The sequence below is a fragment of the Oryzias latipes genome, chromosome 6 (assembly GCF_002234675.1).
Source record: "Oryzias latipes chromosome 6, ASM223467v1".
In the NCBI taxonomy this organism is placed as follows: Eukaryota; Metazoa; Chordata; class Actinopteri; order Beloniformes; family Adrianichthyidae; genus Oryzias; species Oryzias latipes.
In genome coordinates, this window is record NC_019864.2 from 22,598,237 (window position 1) to 22,614,736 (window position 16,500).

At 39.7% G+C, this 16,500-nt stretch overlaps 1 non-coding gene across 1 annotated transcript in view; it reads right to left on the reverse strand.

The window, feature by feature from the left end:
• The window catches only part of LOC101169603, a 39,906-nt gene extending 27,653 nt beyond the window's left edge, over positions 1 to 12,253 (reverse strand). The window contains exon 1 of the transcript XR_002873418.1: positions 9,413 to 12,253. This is a non-coding gene — a transcript (uncharacterized LOC101169603). The remainder of the gene's footprint in view (positions 1 to 9,412) is intronic.
• Positions 12,254 to 16,500: the final 4,247 nt, after the last annotated feature.

The following is a 16,500-nucleotide window of genomic DNA, read 5'->3' on the forward strand; positions in this document are numbered from 1 at the left end:
CAAAGCTCCTTATTCATCCAAAGCTCTTGTATGCTTTCATTTATAAAGTTTTGCTTTCAGACATACACAAAATGTCCAACATGCAGACAGTTGTGTTCATATGAACTGTACTCTTGCAACGTTTAAGGTTCAGCCCAATTAAAGAACTAAGGTTTTATCTCAATTGAAAGGATTGATTTTTAAATGAGTTTTCTGAAGCATGAAAACCAAACCCTGTCTTTCAATATTCATCAAGAAAAACACGGCTGTTTGGAAAGGGTTTCATCTGAAGAGGTGGCATCTGTTCAGGACTAATTACTGTTGTCTGTGTGGGAGATTAGCCAATAACCAGATACGTGTGAGCTCTCTTGAATCATCCAGTGTTTTCTGCAGCAAGTTTCCTCTCTCACATGTCGTGGAGGAGCAGACTGACAGCCCCCGTCATAGGGCTCTGACCTGAGCGCCAAAACAGACTGATACATGTGCCGACTATAGAGAGACACGCTGAATTAAACAGAGTGTAAGTCAATAGATGTCAGATCAAAACGATCATTGTAGGGCTGCTTGTGTTAAAGCGAGTACACAGATGAATGACACATTAAGGTCGCGGGGAGTAAGTGGCTTTAGAAATCAACAGATTAAAAACTCTGAAACCATGTTTTACATAGACACCCATAGGTTTGATTATGTGACCATGCACTGTTGCAATATGGAGCTATAAGGAGTGTTACACCACAAGCCACTTTGACATTCAAGATGTTTATCAGGTTATACGTTTGCTCTACACCTTGCCAAGATTTTCTCAAAATATATTTGTCTCATTAAGAACTATGATCAAGAAATAAGGAAATTATCATTGAAATTAGTCAAATTGTTTTGCTCCAAGCTCTTGACTTGATAATAGGAAAACTTGATTTTAGACTAAAACTTCAAACTGCACTGTCACTTTCGGCTCAGTTTTTTTATTTTTTTATAAGTTCAATGAATGTTGAGTAGTTAGACTGGCATTTATTGTCATAATTTTTGGGAAAAAAATATTGATTTATGTTTGAAAATAAGTGCTAGTTTTGAGCCTTGAGGATTTATTGAAATAGGCCAACTTGTTAATCAGTAATTTCCACTTATTACAAAATAGGGCTGGGGGATAAGGTCCAAATTTTTTTATTCAATTTCCGATTTTTTCCCGATTTTCCCCTCCTTATTTTAGGAAAGCAATAAGTACAAACAGCAGAAAACTTAAAGCAGATTTGGCTCTTATTTCATCAAATGCAAGACCAATGTTACCTTCATTTCTGGGATGAATAATAAATAAAAGAACATACTCTTGGAATCAAAGTCCCAGCTGTGTTTTAAGTCACACTTTGTAGTCTAGACTAAAAGGAGACAAACATTGAAAGTAGCACCATTTTCTAAAGGATTAACAATACAGCTCATATCTGATTAAATTAATAAACCCAGTCTTCTCCACAGGTACCATGTCTTTGGCTATATGCGAAGCGACCGCTTTTGAGATTGTTCTCCACCGTGCCCCTTTCCTAGGGATAGGTACCGAGCCCTGCGATTGAACGAGCCCCGGGGCAACATTCTTCAAGGCCGCAGTATCCGTAAGATCTGACCTCAACGGTTCTGCTATCGGGACTGGAGAAGTCGCATTTTTTTTTGTGTCCCACAAGATATAAACTAGAGCTTTGACGGTGTGGGATTTTTGATCACTGCGGTGATGAAGCAGCAGGAGTCGCGGTCAAACCTCCACCCCCCCCCCCCCCCCCCCCCCCCCCGGCGAACACAAAATCCCCCGGCGGCCGCGTCGTAAATGAATACAATAATTAATTAATAATTAGAATGCAGTATTCTTTATTAACAAATAACAGTAACAACTAACTACTAACTAACTATATAGGTGTTGTAGAATGAGTATGTGTATGTGTGTCAGCATACTGCGTGTGTAGGAGGAAGGAGCGCGTGCCGCACGAGAGTGAGTGAGAGCGTGCACAAGTGTTGGCGGTGCGCGTTCATGTTTGGTGTTACGGAGTGAAGGAGAACAGTATCAAAGGTTTCCCGCAGGTGTTGGAATAGGTTTGTGCTGCCTTTGACTGCGATGGGCTTTAGGCAAATGTTGCAGCGTGGGGTCTCTTCCTCCATGTCTGTGGCAGCAAACCCATACCAGTTCCAAACAGAGGATTTTATTCCTTTCTTGGGAACAAACATCCCACTCTTATGGGTAGCCATGTTGTTGCTTGCTGTTTTGTGTGTGCTATGATGTTGTTTGTCGTTTGCCATACCGCTGTGTGAAACTAACGCTGCGGACGCTCTGGGGAGCCAAAAATCTGCAAAAAGTGCAAAAACTCGATTTACTTATTTTTTTAAATCGCCCGCAAAGAATAATTCAAATTAATTCAATCGCTTTTTTGCCCAGGCCTATTACAAAAGTATTTTGTGTCACTGTAATCAAAATAATCTACAATTGGGTACCTAAAATTTAAATAATACAAAGAATTTGGTTATAAATAGCAAAAAAAGCATAATCATTGGGCTGTATAACAAAAGATTTTAGGTAATTCATAATATCAAACCTTTTTTAGCTTTTTTTTCCCTTTTTTGAAAACTTTTATTTTTAGATTTTGATTTCTTAATATAAGTTATATTGTTTTCTTAAAATGACTTGGTCCAAGAACAGATAATATTTCTACTTTCTTGTCATTTTCTTCTTAATATTAGTTTTTTACTTTTAGGCAAGCTCTTTTTGAAGTGCACAACCTCCTTGCCAGTGCTGGTGGACTAATAATCTATTAAACCAATCAGAAAAACATATGCAAAAGCGCAGCCAAGATGTCCATGTCTCAGATATTCATTCTGCACCCTGGGATTGATACAAGGCACTAGTTTAGGAAGGCACACACATGTAATTTAACACTCATGCATGCACTTCAATGTAGGACTTTGTTTTTGAAAATTATATGCTTATGCTGCTAACTCTCCATGCATCCAGTAATGCTGCATTCAGGTATGCCATTCAAGAGCCCATTTTAAAAGTACAAATTGAGTCAAACAGCACAGACCAAACCTGCTATTATTGTGTTATCAGAATCAGAATCAGAATCAGAAATACTTTATTGATCCCACACGTGGGAAATTTGTTCGTTACCATAACAACTGACAGGAAAAAAAGAGTAAGAATAATATAAATAAAAATAAAAAAGAGAACAAGGAAAATGTGGTATAATTTAAAGAGCTATTTACATAACAGTGCAGGTAAAGAGATGTGCAAAAGAAATGTGCAAAATAAAGAAAAGAGAAAAAAAAAAAAAAGGGGAAAAGGTTATCTTCTGCATTGTGAATTATTGAACAGGGTTATAGTATTTGGCAGGAAGGATTTCTGGTACCGGGCAGTTTTGGAGCGGAGCTGTCTGAGCCTTCTAGATGCTTATGCATGCTGCAAAGGCTTGTTAACATGTATATCTCTATAACTTTGTTTTTCTTCCAATGTTTAACCCAATACACAAATTGTGACTACTGAAGCATAAAGCTGATCATATTTTTGATGTATGAATACAATAAGTTTCTAAATATTTTGGGTCTGATATATGAAGACAGAGAAACGGCTTTTAGAAGTTTATGTGGAAACTTTTGCCTGCTTTTTTCTTGGAAAACTCCATTATCTCTGCAACTCTCTTGTAACCATATGATGAACAAGAAAACAAAATGCATTGACTTCACAACTAATTGGTTTCTTTCTTCTCAGCAAATGCCTCAAATAAAAGCAAAAAAAAAAGTATACAAACTTTTCATTATTAAATGATTTGAACACTTTGATCCAGCTTCTATTTGGTATAAACCATAAAAAAGTGTTGTTCATGGTTTTAAAATTTGTTGGTGTTTTGTCACTGCAGGCTTGTGTCTATGGACAAGTTCTGCAAGGGCTAGCTGCTCATAAGATGCTTTGGGATGAGCTAGTGATGGCTCTGTTGCTATGCAACCACTAAAAACCTGTTTGAAGGGCATAAATATATAGTTTTTTTCACCCTTTCTTTTACTTTGAGTGTTTGGAGCTCAGAGCACTGAGCATGCACAGCCCTTTACAATTTTCTTCTGTCAACATCATGTGACTGAGACGACGGCTTGAAGTGAAGACGCTTGAGAAGAAAGCCTCCCTTTCCCCCTTTCTCCTTCAATTTTCTTTTCTTTTTTTTTTTGACTATCTTTAGCTTTATTTTCTGAAGAGTGCCTCTGTAGCTATACTTACATAAAGCCCTAACTTGCAAAATAAATGAGGAATTGAAAAAGCCCCCACAACACACACCACCCTGTCACACCTTATTTAACCTTTTAATTTAACAGCATGAATTAATGCAGTAGCCAGGGCCAGTATCACTTCAAACAGACAGTGCCCAGCTGCCCAAAAGCCTTAAAGAGTGAATCCTTCCTGCTCATGTGCCATTGTTAATGTGAGTGGGAGGGCTGGAGGACGAATGTGTGCTTGTCTTGTACCTAAGCAAGCTGCTGTTAACAGAGGCATTACATCAGTCCCACCTCAGCTGCTGTCACTCTCATTTTGGGAGCTTGTGACATTCCAGGGAGGTCAAAAAAGGAGACGGGTACCAGAGAAAAACATGCAGATAACTAAATCGACAAGACACTACCGCTGAAGCAGGGTGGATGATTTAAAATGAGCGTTGGGCTGAAGTAAATGTTAAATTCAGGTCAGCGCTCTTAATTGGTACCTATGAGGAAAAGGAGGAAATCAGCAAACTGAGATGGACTTGTTAGAATTTATTTTAGAGCAATGCAACTCGGAAAAACCAAGAAACACAAGTAAACACCTCACAGGGTTGTCACACCTAACACTCCCATCCATATTTCATTTAATCCATCCCTGTTCCCATGATCAGAGGCGCAGCAGAGGCAGAAAACAGGAACAATGCTCCCTGACCTCTGGAAAGATAGAATGGCACTTTTATGATGTCTTCCAAATTATTCCCTGAGATGGATGGGCTAAGCTGGAACTCCAATTGATTAATCCATCGACTGGTGGAATGTGCTGCGGCTGTCCCCCTGCTCAGCTGTTTTTTTTTTTTTCCCTCTTGAATGGAAGATACGGACAGACATGCTGGAAAGGATGACTAATGAGAAGAGCAACTGCAGATACCTTCAATGCTGGCCCGCATGTTCACGATGTCTAAGACAGTTGTGCATGTGTGCATGTCTGCTGTGGTAGATCATATTATAAAATTATGGAAAAGCTCAGTGCTCGCTTGATTCCATGGAGCAGCAAAGTGGATTGAAAACAGGAAATTTTATTTCAAAAAAATAAATAAAATAAAATACTTCAAAATTGGACAAAGTGACTAAATTAACTGTGGAGCTCTCAGAAATATTGAATGTTTTTTCTCAGCATTTTGGGGTAATACTGCGAGGTAAAGACGTATTATGTTAATTATTGATAGATCACTTCTTGCTGTCTTAAGAGACCATTTCTGAACCTCAGCTTATTTTAGCTCCTGCCTCTTCTTCAGCCATGTGATTACTCATCACATGACTTTGACCATATCCGAATTATGGAGTTATGGAAAAATAGTGTATTTTAATTCGGACGACTCGATTCCCACTCGATGACGTCATCAATAGCCACTGGTCAGCTAAAACAAAAAAGTCACTACTTACATCTAAATGTGAACCTCTATGCATCAGAGCATTCTCAGGTGAAGAAAAGCGCTTCTCCTCCGTGGCTCACCACAACACGGAACACCCTCATGGCCGAGGGCTCCGCATCCCTCTGCCGCAGGGGCTAGCTCTAAAAAAAAAAAATCGTACAACCCAACTGCCCTCACAATTGGAGGGGTAGGAAAAGCCGTAGGGGAAAACTTCGGATTCTGCCTTTGTGTCTAAAACTGCCACTATTGGACCTGATGCATTTGGGAAAGCTCCAAATTCTGCCATTTTCTATGTTTTCAAATGTATCATCTCAAACCTGACAATGACCCATTTGAGGACACTGTGTGGATTAGTAAACCAGATTATGTTGTCGATACTTGTCACTTTTCCAAACATACTGCTCTGCTTCTAGAATTGTAACTTCATGCCCCCTCATTGAACAAATGTAAAAAAAAAAAAAAAACTATGAACATGACTTAACTGACTTTAAAAATGATGAAAAACACTAGATTTTCCCACTTGTCCTGTTTCAAGTCTAAAGTTTGAACCAATATTGGTTTCACTAACAGTCATCTCAGTCATCAGTTGTTAAACAATTTCTAAACATTTCATTGAGATAAAGCTTCCACAAGTTACTCTTTCCTTTATTTTGCAGTTATTCTTTCGGCCGCATCGCTATTCACCTTTCAGCACATCCCGTCAGGAGTCGCCACAGCAAATCAGCTTTCACTGCTTTGTACAGGTGGCTTGGCAGACTTTTTTCAACCCCGGTTACCTTTCCTGACATAACCCTGTATTTTCAAGGCACAGGGAGACCCAGATAGGCAGCAGCAGGAAGGCTCTAGCCTAGGGACCCACACTGGATTTTAGCTCATTGCACGCCCTGGGAAGTGAACCCAGGTTCCCTAGGCGCCAGTCCTACACCCAGCCAAATTTTGGCAAAAAAAATGGATCCTACTTCTTTGTTATGCAGAAAGAATAAACATTCATTCACATGTTTTATACTATTTTTAACTGCTGTATAGTTTTTGAGCAACTGAAGAAACATTTCTTCAGTATTTGAACTTTTGTAACCAAATAAGAACCCATTGAGAGCAGAATTTCTTTGTCAGGGGCCCCCTGGCCAAGAGGTCAACAAAACGTCATAAAACTGAAATTTAAGTGTGAAATTGTTAGGGGAAAAAATTATATTGCATTACATAAAATTTTAATGTTTGACATTTTTTAATTTATTTTTAGAGGTAATATGAAAAGTTATTATTGTTCCCTTTACAGCATAGCGCTGAATTCCCTTCCTGACACAGCTCTGAATTTTATCCAGGCTGGGACTGGCACAGGGGGACCCAGATTTGGACTTCATTGCGGCTACGTAGTTAGGCCGTAGACTGAAAGGTCTAAGGACCCACACTGGATTACACTCTTTGCACCCCCTGTGTATAAAAGTGCTAAGAATAGTTAAAATAAAACATTTAGCCAAAGTCACATGTAAACATAACTTCTCTTACACTTTGACCTAAACAGTTGGTTTTCTGTTTCAGTTTACTTTATTTTCAGCATCAGGACTCTAAACTCCAATCAGATCAACTGGTTAAAACCCCCCTGCGTAACATTGTTAGTTTCCAATCCAAAGGGAGAGCAAGCAGATTAAAGATCACTGTAACTGTTCCCTTTCTTCAATGAAACTCCCCAAGACATTTTAGACCCAAAGATGGAAAATGTAGCGCTCGCTCCATTATTGATAGAAGTCCCCAGCAGTGAAAGAAATGAATGCTAATGGTGTCCTAAGCCGGGCTTTACAGAGATTAATCCGATTTAAGAAATGAACATTTTATTACATGACACACTGTGCTGGCCTTGATATGAACTGAATCACAGGCTGAGGAAGGGGAATAATGACAAAGAGATTGTCGGGAGTGAACACGGGTGTACAGCCTGTCGCTTTGCAAGACCCTGGCACCTCATTGCAGTGGTGCCCTTTTCCAGCTGACAAGTTCATTAATTTTATGACATGGCTGCTCAGAATGATTTTCAAAAGATAAGTCAAACAACAATAGCGAGAGAAATTGGAAATAAAGCCGATGTCTATAGTAAAAGCATTATCAGCTGAAGATCGGCTTTGTGTGAGCAGCAGGAAGTCCCAGTTGGTCTCTCTGCTGCACCTGCTGCAAGGCTATTTCCCACTGTTTTATATATAGGACTATAAGACCAAACAAGCAAAAATATCAGTCATCAGTTTACAAATGAACAAAAGCTCAACTAAGGTTCCTTACAATATGAGTCACTTCTTAAAAGTAATTTGCTGTTTATGCTGCATTGGTCTTTCTTTAGTCTCTGACACCCCATAACCACTGTTCACATCCATTTCCACAAAAATGTCCCCAGGGATGAAAAAGGTTTGAGGAGTGTTAAATAGGGAGAGGGAACAGTCTCTCTGCTTATTGCCAGGGATCACTCTGAGCCACTTGCCAATAAACAACTGCAATCTTGGGAATACGTGGGGAGGATTTATCATGCTAAAGCCTCCGACAGGGCAAAAGCATAAAATCAGCAGTCTAATTTATCTCCTCAAGGTGATGTCACTTCATAATCTGAAGGTCTTTTCTTTCAGTGGGTGAATAAGGTTCACCACATTTCTCACTTTTACAGGTGAGAAATGCAATTTCTTTGTTTAAAGGGTCACGTAAACATCAATTTTACAAACAACTGCAGTTTACCACCAGAAGAAAAACTTGTACAGAAATGCAGGTTTTCACTGTTTTAACATCTCAACGTTTAATGTCTTAAGGAAGCAGTCATAGCTACTTAAAATGTGACTTTTTTTTTAAAGGAAGTATTTATTTAAGAAGTTGTATGATTTGACATGAGTCACTCCAACTGAACCTTAAAGACCATCTGCCAAAAGCCCCCCCATCTGTTGCTTTGTGGCCAACTGTGTGTGGTTGAGATGAAGCAGTGTGGTGGCTTTCATCATGTTTCCAATCAAACGCATGTCTAACTACCCCATGACTGTCAGTTCTAAGGGGAGGTTGGGGGCGGCAGTTTTTAATTTCAGCACCACGGCGAAGGACAGCTCCCTCCCAGCCGACCATAGAGACAGCGAACAGGCGCCTTTTGTATAAGTCAAGCAGAAATGTGGGGTGAGGGTAATAAGGGGATGGAATAATGTCTGGTCATATATCTAGCGGTCAGATATGCCAACCAAAGATGCAATGCTTGACTTTCCAGTTCTGCTGCTTAATATTTTATGCACACCATCAAGTAGGCCGCATTTCTCAAAGGCACTGTAGCATAGAGACACGCGTGCTAAATATGGCAGATTTTGCTGATACTGAATGTAGGTTGAATACTTTCAGGTAGATGGAGTGATACCTCCAAATTGTGTCAGGTGTCTTTCCTGCATCCACACACCTGTTTATCATATTGACCCTTTAAACATGTATCATTTTTTGCCTCAAAGAAAAAATGAAACTATTTTTTTCTGTTAATGACAGCTATGTGCTTAACTCAAACGCGCGTAAAAACGCAAAATAACGCGCGAGAGAGCGTGCACATTCCCCGTCATGTTATATGTTCTATCAGTGCATGATTAGAAATCTTTTATTTAGAGCTGCAGAATTAGTGACAGCGAGAAAAACGCGGGAATGAAGGGCTGCTTTTTATTGCAGTCACGAAAAAAAAAGACAGAACAGACTATGACCAGTTTTGAACAAGACTAAGATGAGGATGCAATAGTAAAGGGAGATTATGGACTGACTTCTGTTAACCACAAACAAGAACTTACTCGTTCAGACGCCAGCTCTGGTGAATCTCTGCTTTAGATTGCGAACTGTCCCTCTTCCACTGCCCCCTCCCAAAATGAAAAAGGAAAAAAAATGCATTGGGGCGAGAAGGAAAAAAAAAATCTCCAATTTTTAGACGATTTTACAGAATCCGTGGTGACTTTCTTGCCAGACTCACTGCGTTCCCACTTTCAAAATGATGTATAATCCATACATTAGTCCAGATGGCGTGATTTTAACTCTCACAGCGACGGTAACCCATAATGCAGCGGACATTTCCTCTTCTTTTGGGACGAGCAGAGCACGGAGGTACCCACAAGTGCCATTGTTGAAACTAATCTCCTGATTGAAGACGATGCCTGGTGTGGTCACATATTTTCTCCTGGTGGTTAGTCAGGTCGTTGGAAAGTAGCGCTCCCTCCGCGCGTTTTCCGACCAAGTTGAAAGTGGGCGCAGAAGCTCTTGTGGTCAGTGTCCAGGCAGGCTTAGATCCCGAGAAGCTCGTCAGTTAGGCACACTATTATCCAGACGCTGAGTAGCAGAGGTGTGGTTGCTTTAACGTCCCCTCGCTTACGTCTTAAGTTTTCATCAAGTCCCTTTTCCGCTCCGTCTCTGTCATCCAGCCGGGTTGAACCTCGTGGCGCAATCCATTGCAGAATTTCAAGATGCTCACGTCTCCCTGTCGATGACAGCAGTCGCGCGGCAGCCCAAGCCTAAGCACATGTGATAAAGTTTACGCGATCAAACGTGATCGTCCGCTTCATGTTCCGCTCCACATCCAAGACGTAAATGCGTCAAACCGGGATGGACCGCCGAAAGACAGGATCCCATGGGTTTCCCCCCTATAAATCATCGAGGGGCTCCTGTCAGTGTGAAGGAGCCCTCACTGTACACACATCCCCTGCAACAAACCTGGTCTGTCTGATGGGGAGTTGGAGCTCATGACTTCTGCGCCTATTGTACCTGTTCCTTTTCGCGCCGCGCCATGATCTGCTAAAACATTTCCCCCCTCCAGCCCTTTATCCACAAGGTGCCAGACGCCTCAGTCCTTTTCTCTTCTTTGGACTGCGGAGGATTTTCCGGCTGTGGTCGCAAATGAGCGCGTTTCCCTGCGTCCGCCTGGGCGCTTCAAAGGGCCACCGTGCGCTTTTGTGGTTTTACCTCCACGCCAGGTTCTCGGCGCGGACTGGAACAGACATTGAATTAAGTTCAGGAGATGGAATCGTGTAGGTTACCTCCCACTAACAAGCTGTGCTCTCAATATGAGACCACTCCGCCAGTGACTGTTGGGGGATTGACGGTCGTCAGTCAGACATGCCGTCAGGACAGCAGAAATATCGTCTCCCCCTTCCAAACGTCATGCTGTTCTGAACTTCCACAGCTTCTGCGTTTCTCCCCCGTGCGGAGAGAGTGAAGGTCCCCAGGTATACATGATGCCTTTTTCTCTCTTTTCTCCCTTCATTTATTGGTCAGTTGTAATAAGAGAAAACAAACCCTCGTTTTTATTTGTGTGGAGATCCAATTTATGTGGGAATAAAAGCCACAGCAGGGGAAAAGGAGTGGGATTTAGAATGAGGATGTAGAAGATGCTCTCTCCCATGTGGACCTTGCAAATGGGACACGACTGCCACCTACCGGCCCCTCCATCCCCCTGTGAGACAATGCAATGGCGTCCTGAGGCTGATTGCTGCACAGGACTGCTCTCCCATGACAGACTGGGCTTTGTTTATAAAGGGTATATCTATTTGTAATTTTTCAACCCCGCAGGGCACAAACACCAACCTGCAATCCTTTCACGGTGAAGAGTATGGATGTAGCCATCGAGTGGAATAAATGCAAAGTGCACGAGGGGAGGAAGGAGAGCAGTGTGACAGCCAAGAAAACAGATTAATATGTGTTGTAATCTCTCTTAGCACGTTAGCACTCTTTTGATAAATGCTGGCTGAATGTCATGAATTATGAAGCAGGCCGACACGTTGCAGATTTTGAACATGGAGGCTGACACTGGAGACTTCAGGTCTTTAGAAAGATTATTGCTTGTGAAGCGTTTATCTCGGCAGCACGCTGCTCCGCACACATTATGCTAAACATCATGCAACTTGCACCGTTGTTCCCAGAAAGCGGCTGAATTAGCGAGAGAAGGCCAAGTTCCAGCACCTGCACGGTGCCTGTGCGTTCAGCGATCATGCAGAGCAGATGTATGAAAACATCTGAATGCCAGACCAGGGGTCTGTCCATCTAGCTGTCAACATCAGATCTCATTTCCCTCAGTGCTGAAGGCGTCGCATCATTCATCTGTCTTCATAACTGTCGACCTGCCTGTCTGTGTGTCTGGCATTTGGCAGAAGAGAGCAGTGCCTTCTTGTTTTCCAGCTGGAAAAGCCTTTTTTCTTCTGTGTTCTTTTTGCTTCACATTTTCTTATTCCTAATCAAACAGTGAACTGTGGGGATTGGTCATTATCTTGACTGAAAAACAAAGTATTTTGTTGAAGACTATTTTGTTTTTTTACAGATGTAGCCTGCTGTATTTCATATTACAAACAATTCTTCCTTTTTATGATACTGTTTAGTGACTTAAATACAAACAGGTATAGACCTTCTCATCCTGGACACTTCTTCTAACTCCTGAATAATAATGAGGAGGTCCTCAGGTGAACCAAAAGAATGACCTCTCTTGTGTCCAGAATCTCTTGTGAGGTTTCCATTCATGTAAATATACCTGCAATACCTCAACAGTTGGGTTGCATCCTGACCAGAGGCTCAAACTGACTGGAATAGCTCAATATTGGCTGAATTTCTGCTTGTGAGATTAATAATTTTCTCTATTTCTATTCGATTCTATCTTGATGCAGAAGAACAGCAGATTTATTCTATTCTGTTCCATTCTGTTCTATTCTATTTAGATACAAATGAGCAGCAGATCTATCTTGCCGGGCTTCTGAGTAATTTTTATTTTCTTAATGTATTTTTAATGTTGTGAAAGAATTACATGTCTTTAAACAAGAGACCCAAATCAACAGTTTTGTCCTTTTTTTTTTAAACATAAACCTTTACAATAGTCAAATTCTTGATAGAGTTTATTTTAAAATAACATGCCTGACTTCATATATATTTTTAACCTGATGTCTTTGTTTGTTTGTTTTTTTTTCTCAAATTTTGTGTTAACATTTTGGGGAAAAAAGTTTTATTGGGATTATTTTGACTCTCTATTGGCAACATTTAGGAATGTTTAGTGGAATTTTAACTTTTTCTTATAAAAATAAAGCCCTGGATGTTAAAGCGCCATCTCTTCCTTAACGTTTGAATTCTTTCAAGACTTTTTTTCTTAGGCTTATATGTGGATACAATGATCAGCAAAGCATGTATGTTTTGGCTTTTTTCTTTAAGGGTTTCTAACTTTAATTTTGAGAGGCAGCCGCCATGTCCACCTCATACTTGAATACATTTGTCTATAGTGGTCTCTCTGTGACCATTGTTCAAAAATAAGTGTCCCATGATATAAAGGATACCATTCTTGAATCATTTCAAAAGTAATCATACATGAACAGCTATTTAGTTTGTTTCTGTTTCTCCTCTTTTTACATCCTTTAAGATGGAAAAATATCTCATCTTTTTTTCATTACGATCTGCATTGAAGTTAAATTAAATGTTTGATGAAATCAGTTGCCCAAGACTGATTTTTTTCTTTAAACTTACTTTTCATGAGGGAAGTCAAAAGTAATTGGATTTGATTGAAACATAATTAGATTGAAATGAGCTAGAATTGTATTAATTTGGGTTTTTATATTGAACCCATTTTCTCTTTCAAAGCTTCAGAGATTCTTCCTTTTTGTTGTTGTGAAGCTTTGCCATGAAAACAAACTCAGTAAATGTTAATTGAATAAAGCTGGTTGAGGGGAAAAAAGCAACAGAAATATTTACCTTTGGTAATTGCTCTTTTGGCAGCTGTGTGTTACTTTTAAAGGAATTTACCTGCAGATCAGAAAAGAAGCAACAATGAAAAGGTTTTTATATGTTCTGTTTCGGTGAATGAAAAGAGAGATACATTTAGCTAAAGATCAATTGAAGAATGAAACTGCAAGTGGAGAGAAAAACAATTTGAGATGCTTGAACGGTTGAGTGTAAATTTTAAACATTGTCAAAATACCTGATGTATGAGAAGCACAATCTACATAGAGCTTTTTGAAATACAACATCCAAGAGCTTTTTACAAGATTCAAATGCCCACTAAGCCTTTTGCCCCTGCGGGTGGAGACAGGCTGGCTGCAAGTAAAAAATTGGGCAAACCTGTGTGGGACACTCAGGTGGTCCACATGACATTTTTTCAATCGTAGAGCACTTGGTGAGAAAATGGTGAGAAAATGATAGTGAAAATGGTCTTGATTGTTTTTTGTTTTCTTTTCTATGGGTGAAAAGTCATACCGAACACTTCAGAAACGCATAAGGGGAAGTGAGGGTGAGGTGGGTGAGACCCAGGTACTTCCTTCTGATCTTTCTGTTTTTCAATCCCCCTAAACCCTGTAAACTGTGCTGTTCAAGTGGCAATTGCACGCTCCGTGTGTGCGCTGATCTTGCTACCTTACTGTTACAAATTAGGAAACAGTAACATCCTTCTCACCTTCAGGTTACAATTCTCTTAATTGAGTTTGGGTGCAGGGAAAGCTTTTTTCACATCAATGAGGTTTATTCCAGTTAAACGATTCATTAAAATTCACACTTTTTAATTTATATATTTTGGGTTGTTTTGTATTTATTTTAAAGTGTGAAGAAGCACAGACCTTAAAAAAAAAAAAAAAAAAAAGTACTGGAGTACAAAAACTATTAAATGCAATGTGAGCTTTACTAATGTGAGTCCAGAGCCCATCTGCAGCACATCAGCATCTTTGTCCTTGGCTATAAATTATCGGCCTTCACCTACAAACACTTTGACCAAGGCCAACATGTGTTACTCTCAAGGGGACAGTTAGTCCTGGAGATTTCGGTGCAAGTCAAAGAAATCCTGACTTTTGGGAATACTTAAGTATTTATGATTTGTAATTCTAAAGATGCTGAGAGCTTCAGTATTTATATACAATAAATTCAAGGCCATAAGTCTTTCTTCATCTCTTTGGAATTGTTTTTGTCATCTTCGTTTATGTTCAGAAGAATAAAAAGAATCCTTCGTCAGAAGCAGGAAAGTGTGATTCAGAGATGGATATCTTCAATTCCATGAAAATATGATATTGCTTATTTCTGCATAAAACATGAGCAGGGATGAAGTCAAGTTGGGTGTAAGTATGCTCCAGCCGTTCAACTGGAAAATTCACAGGTTAAAGCTCCAACTAGTAAGCGTACCGTAAGGTTAACCAAACAGGAGAACACACAGGCTTACCCAAGGATTTCACATAATATCAATGCGGTGATAGCAATAGTACAATAGTATTCATTGATAGCAGTGTATTATTAGGAGAAGGTTTGCTATCATTTTAAGATTTTGTTGTTGCAACTCTACCTTTCCAGCCAGCCATGTTCTTTACAATTCTACCTGCCAAAATATTTTGTTGTCACAGTCGTCCCTTTTCAAAAGAAAATTCTCTATATATTAAGAATGTGTGTTTTTTATTTCAAGACCTGTCATTCATTATTCATGATGTTTTTGGAGGCCAGAAGACATCATGACTGATTTCCTTCTAGGGCTCAATGTTGTTAAAACAAGACAGTGCGATGTACTGAAGATAAGAGAGAGAGAGAAGATTATCTCAGCAAGTGACTGTTTTACTCGCCTTTTGCCCATTTTTCACCCTTTTTAATGTTTTTTTTTAAATCTCCTCTTTTACTATTTCCCATTTCTACTATTCCCATTACAACCAGATTTCAAAAGCCAGAATTAGTCTATCACACAACCAATTGGATACTCTTGTAGCACCTCTGTGATTGTGTTTCTGAGATCCAGAGCAATTCATCAGATTTCACAGACTTGATAATTAGGTGCATCAGTGTGTTTGCCATCCAGTTTAATCTCCACTTTGATCCATTCTAATCTCTAACTGTACTTCTTATCCTCAACTTCCGATAGCCCATCGGGCTCGGCACAGAAGAAAGAAGCTGCAACTTCTATTCTAGGTCAATTTGGGCCTGAGTTCCCAATTCACCCCAAGATGGGAACTGAATTAGACACATTTAAATAATTCTACACCCTATTACCAGTTTGTAAGCTTTTGCAATTCAATACAACTGTGAAGAAGATTGAGTGCCAGCTCATTTAATGGAAACAGAGTAGTTCAAAGGTTTATAAGATATGAAAGCAAACATGCATGGTAAGTGGTAAAGAAGAACACAGTTGTAATATTTATAAAGAATCACAGATAGATTTTCTGTTTGTCAGTGTTTTAGAACATCAGTAGAGTATTAAAATATTAGTTTCATTTTAAATTTGACACAAACACACCCACACATAGATCCATAAAGTTCCTTCTTGATCTAATTGGCTTTATTTCGCTTTTTGCCCTTTTTAGAAAACAAAAGTTTTCTTTGCTACTATTGAACCACAAAGACCTCATAAAAACAAAGCTAATAAGACTAGAAAAGTTGATGAAACTCTAATTACTTTAAAATCGACAGCAAGTCAATTCAAAATCCATCTATCCATTGACTTAAACTACTTTATCTCTTTTGGGGTCACGGGGTTGCTGGAACTTACCCCAGCTGATGTTGGGCAAAGGCGAGGATAAACCTTGGAAAGGTCGCCAGTTTGTCGCAGGGCAAAGAATCACATTCAGGAACACTTCAGAGTAACCATTTAACATAAGCATGGACAGGGGAAGGTACCCAGAGAAAGCTTATGCATGCATGAGGAGAATCCATGAAGATATTCGAACTGTAGCCTTCCGGCTGTGAGACAAGAGTGCAAACCAAAGCGCCACTGGAGCCCTCAATTTAAAATCAATTTTAGAATACTTTTGGACAATAGAGTAAGTCGACAAGGAAAAATAAAAGGAGAGGAATAACAATGATTGGATCAACATGGCCTTAAAAAGACTGTTTTTCAAAATAGTATAGCTGGGATCATTTCTTTTAGCTAGTATGGTCAACTTCTCATATGGTTTGTTTG